Genomic DNA, 5,423 nt, shown 5'->3' on the forward strand with positions numbered 1-5,423 from the left:
CAGGATGAAGAACAGAAGGAAGCAGTGGCTTATGAATCCGGGAGTTTTAAATGTGCTTGGGATACCCTAGAATGAAAAATCAGTGCCCAGCTCTGGACTGACACAGTCTGGACTTGAGTCTCTGCTCCATGGCTTATTTGCTACGCAAATTACTTTCTGGGACTGGATTTCTTTGTCTGTAAATTAAGAAATAACAATGTATTTTTCTAATTAAGATGGTCATGGGAATTAAATGGGTTCTTCATAAGTCCTTAGAATGTCAGGCCCTTGGTATGCATTCTTTTTTGTCACCTTTTCCAAAGCCCCAGGGCTGCCACTCACCTCCCATAACAAAAAAAATTGCTTCCCAGCGGTTGCTCATTATACCTCCCCTTCCAGCCTTCCCTTTCCTGTCCAGCACATGTCTCTGGACTAAAACCCTTGTGACTGAACCTGTCTTCTCTGCCCAGCCCCTGGGGACTCCTAACAAAGTTGTAATACTTGCCCTAGCATTCACATTTGCTTTCCCATTTGCTGTTTCTCAGCTTAGCTCCTCACATCTGCTAATTCGGGGCACAGGGTCTAGTGCACACCCACACTCAAGATCCTGAGACCCTAGCCTGCTCCTCTGCCTGGTGGAGGACACTGAGCCCTTGCCCAGCTCTCATGTCCATCACCAGAAGCTTTGTGTCTCCTTTCTTCCTCTGATCACTTGCACAGTGTCACCCAGGAGCTGGGATAAACAAAGATTCCTGGGCCCCACTGCAGGATGCTGCATTTTTAACAGACCCTCAGGTGATTCATAAGTCCACGAAGTCTTGTGGGTTCCACGTTGGGGACTGAGGGCGACTGTCTTCTCCAACCTCACCCTCCCCACATGCCCTTGAAAAGCTACTCAAGCCCTGTGCCCAGGAGCCCTCTCCTCCTTTATCATCTGGGGAATGTCTACCCTTCCTCGCTGGTGCAGCTCACTTGCCACCTCCTCCAGGAAGCCTTCCTGGGATCCATAAAGCTGAGCTGCTCATGCCCTCCTCTATATATTTAACAGCAATTTGCTTTTCATTGTGTGATGTGGCCCAGCTTCTTCATTGGGCCTGGGGATCTGAAGCCACACCACTTCAAATGAGTGGGAGGGTGTGAAAAAAGGGCAAGTAATGGCCTGAAAAGAAGGGGGACCTTCCTGATCATCCACTGTGCGTGTTCACATTCATCAATGACTTTGCTCTTTCCTTTTAACCTATGAGGTTGGCATTGCCCATAGGTTTTTTGTTGTTGCTATTGTTTTGTTTTTTGGTTTTGTTTGTTTGTTTTTGAGACAGAGTCTCCCTCTGTCACCCAGGCTGGAGTGCAGTGCCACGATTTTGGCTCACTGCAACCTCTGCTTCCTGGGTTCAAGCGATTCTCCTGCCTCAGCCTCCTGAGTAGCTGGGATTCAGGCACATGCCACCAAACCTGGCTGATTTTTGTATTTTTAGTAGAGACGGGGTTTCACCATGTTGGTCAGGCTGGTCTTGAACTCCTGACTTTGTGGTCTGCCTGCCTCGACCTCCCAAAGTGCTTGGGATTACAGGTGTGAGCCACCATGCCTGGCCTGCCCACAGGTTTTACGAGAGGGAACACTGAGGCAAAAGCATCCCGTGGAGGCTGTGCTGCTGACCAATGGCAGAGCGGCTCCTGCCATTCACCTGCACTGTATCTTGGGGCTTTGCTTTGGTCTGCTCCATAAGCTTCCTGAAAAAGTTTTCTTTGAAAAAGTCCAAATTTGTCCCTAATAACTGAAGGGTAGAAATGTGAAATGGGTCTACTCTGGGATCAAGACCATCTGGGTTCAAACCCTAACTTGGAAGCTCTGGGCCTTGGGCAACTAACTGGCCTCTTTCAAGTTCAGTTTTCCTCCTGTAGGTTGAAAGGTTTCAATAAGACAATGCAGATGAAAGGCACAGCCTGGCCCCCAGCATGTGGGCCAGTGTGGTAATGGATAGTTTTCTCTCCTGTTTCACTATCCTAGGTCCAAAGAGCCAGAAGAGTAGACAGCCCTTGGAGACAGCAGCTGTGCCAGCTGCAGAAATGGAGAGAGCTGTGAGCTAGAATAGAAGAAGAGAAAGGCCAAAAACCACGGAGAGACAGAGCCAGACAACACAGAGGTGAAATTCAGAAAGGGAGTCCAGCACTTGGCTGAAGTTACGGGCCCTTCCTGCCCTGCACTTTCCCATCCAAGGCCACGTCTAGTTCATGTTATTAAGTCTAAGAAACAGCTTCAGAAGTGGCATCTCTGCCAACCACTAGGGAAGATATTGTCCTTTTTTAATGATTCAAGCTCTCCAGGGAACAAAGGGGGCTGAGGGCGCCAAGTTCCCTCCACACACCTGGGATCAGGACTCCCCCAACATGTATGTGCTTTGTTCCTGATTTTAATAGGCTCTGAAAGTCACATAAACCCCTGCTTGCCTGAGCACCAAGAGACCCAGGCCCGGGGGTCTTTCTTTGGGCTCAGTGCCTTCTGCATCTAAGCTTTCTTGGCAGTTTTACTCTCCTCACACTGTTACTTGGGTTCTCACTTTCTGTTCTTGGGTTAGTGGATGTTTGTTTTCCTGAATTCATAAGTCCTTTGTAAGTCTTCTGTCCCATGACGTAAGATGGGGGTATAAACAAAGAAGCAAGGGCTAGATGACCTTATGTGGGGCATGGTTAGGGAACAGGAATTCCATTATATCCAGCAGGGTAAAGGGGGTAGGAGGAAAAGGAAATGAGAGAAAGGAACCAAGACAGGGAACCAGCACCTGTCAACACCAACACACACCTGGTAAGTAGCAGGGCTGGTCTTCAAATCCAGAACTATGGGGCCAATGCATGGGAAGAGAAGCAGCTTGTAGACTTCGGCAGTGGGGCTGCCAGAGTAGGGGAATTAAAGAAGGACAGGCTCTGCAGCCCAAGTGCCAGATGCCAAAGGCCTGCAAAGGCTCTAGGACCCAGTTCAAAATCAGAGCTCCAGGCACCATCCAGTGGCCACTAGCGAGATTGCAGGAGAAAAGAACATGAGAAAAGAATCCCCAAAGAAGCCAGTGCCGGCCAGCTCGAGGGAGGAGGAAGAGGAGCCTGGCCTTTGCTCTCAGTGCCCCCTATCAGTTGACTACCCTGCTCCAGTTTGACCTCCCCACCAGGTTTCTTCCTGGTGCAACTGATGTTTTCTCTCTGTGTGATCTTGGGCAGGCAACTCTGGCCTCTAGGCCTCAGTTTTCCCAACTGTAAAATGAATGATAAGGCAAGGTGAGGTCACATGCCAAGTCCATAGGTCTTTACCTCATCTGATCCTCATGACCAAGTAAGATGATCATTCCCATGCCCCTATACTCCAGTCCCTCCTGACCACACATAGTTCGTGCTTCACTCACCTGTAAAGTCCTCCATGGCCTCCTGCAGAAATTCCAGCCACCATTTAAGGATCACCTCTCCAGGATTTCTCCCTCCTCTCATCTGAAGTTCCCTCTTTCTGCTACAGGTGTAGTCAGGTGGACCTCAGCCCTTCTAGCCCGGAGCTCCCTCAGCTCAAGAGTTTTTCTCAATTGTCAGTTTCTCCCTCTTCACCAAGCCTAGCAAGGTGCCGGGCACAGAGTGCTTAATTAAGAGCAGCTGCTCTGAAGTCAGTCAGCCTGGCTTCAAGCCTCATGTGGTAGGCAGAATGGCCTTCCCTGCAAAGATGTCCACGTTTTAATCCCTGGAACCTGTGATTTCACCTCTCATGACAAAAGGGACTTTGCTGATGTGGTTAAGATAGAGAGCTTGAGGCCAGGCACAGTGGCTCACGCCTGTAATCCCAGCACTTTGGGAGGCTGAGGCAGGCAGATCACCTGAGGTCAGAAGTTCAAGACCAGCCTGACCAACATGGAGAAACTCAGTCTCTACTAAAAATACAAAAAATTAGCCGGGAGTGTTGGCGCACGCCTGTAATCCCAGCTACTCAGGAGGCTGAGGCAGGAGAATCGCTTGAACCAGGGAGGCAGAGGTTGCAGTGAGCTGAGATCGCGCCATTGCACTCCAGCTGCCTGGGCAACAAGAGCAAAAGCTCCATCTCAAAAAAAAAAAAAAAAGATAGCTTGAGATGGGACAATTATCTTTGATTATCAAGGTCATGCCAATACAGTCAGAAGGGTCCTTATTAGACAGAGACAGGAAGCTCAGAGTCAGAGAGAAATGTGCTGATGGAAACTGAGGCTGAAGTGATGTAGGGCCATTACCCAAGGAATTCAGGTAGGCTCTAGAAGCTGGAAAAAGCCAGGAAACAAAAGCCTCCAGAAGGAATAAAGCCTTGCCAACATATCTTAGACTTCTGACCTAAAAACTGTAAGGTAATAAATGTGTGTTGTTAACCATGCAATTTGTGGTGACTTATCAGAGCAGCCACAGGAAACATCCTGGTTCAGCTTCGTACTGGTTATTTTACTGTTGGAAACTTAACCTTTCTATGCCTCGGTGTCCTCATCTGTAAAATGGGGATGATAAAGGCAATAATTCTTATTTTCCAAGGTGGTTGCAAGCATAAAATGAAAATACCTGCAAATCAGTTATAATAACGCCCAACACTAAATATGTTAGCTGTTACTATAAGAATAGTTAATAGCTACCATTAATTGAGGGCCTGATAGGTACCAGGCACAATGTCACATGCCTTAGAAGAATGTCCTTGATTCTCCCCGTCACCCTTGGGGGTAAAAATTTCAATCTCCACTTTGCAGATGAGGAAACAAACACAAAATAATTTTCCCCCAATCACTCTAGGACTGGAAGCATTTTAAACTTCGTGGTTTCTTGCATGCACCTGGGAAATGGTACTGGTTTGTGTTCTTTGCTGATAGAGGTGTTTTGGGAGGGGTTGGCAGGGTGACAGAAGGAAGGCCACAGGCTGGGCAGACAGGGGTCCTGATACCTCCTTCTCTTCCTACCTAGTACAGGAGGGAGTTAAAATCGGGCAAAGCTCATCTATCCACTCCCACCCCATCCATTTAGGGGTTCAATTACTGCCTCTCACTTTCCCACCAATGCCACCCCCACCCCGCACCCCCACCAGCACTCAGTCCTAGCAGCTTTTGAGCCAGATTTGGGGGCACTATGGGATAGGCCTGGTCGGAGAGCGAAGCGTTCAATCCGCTGGGGAATGGGATGGCGCAGGCTTGCTCAGACCCCAAGGATTCCTGTTGAGCCCCCTCCCTTCCTGCAGCCTGCATAAGGAGCCATCTGTTCTCGGCTGAATAAACAAGCAGGGGGAAGAAGCAGCGCCGGGTCTCCTGCCCCCGAGCCCGACCCCCTCACAATGCGCCTTTCTCCAAGGAGACGCCGCCCGGGCGCCGCCAGAGTGCGCTCCGTCTGGCTTCCCCTCCCCCTGGCGGCGCAGCAAGCCCCAAAAACGAACCCTGTGGAAATCAGATTTTTTTTTTCTTTTTCTTTTT

This window comes from Trachypithecus francoisi, unplaced genomic scaffold (assembly GCF_009764315.1).
Source record: "Trachypithecus francoisi isolate TF-2019V2 unplaced genomic scaffold, Tfra_2.0 Lachesis_group21, whole genome shotgun sequence".
NCBI lineage: Eukaryota > Metazoa > Chordata > Mammalia > Primates > Cercopithecidae > Trachypithecus > Trachypithecus francoisi.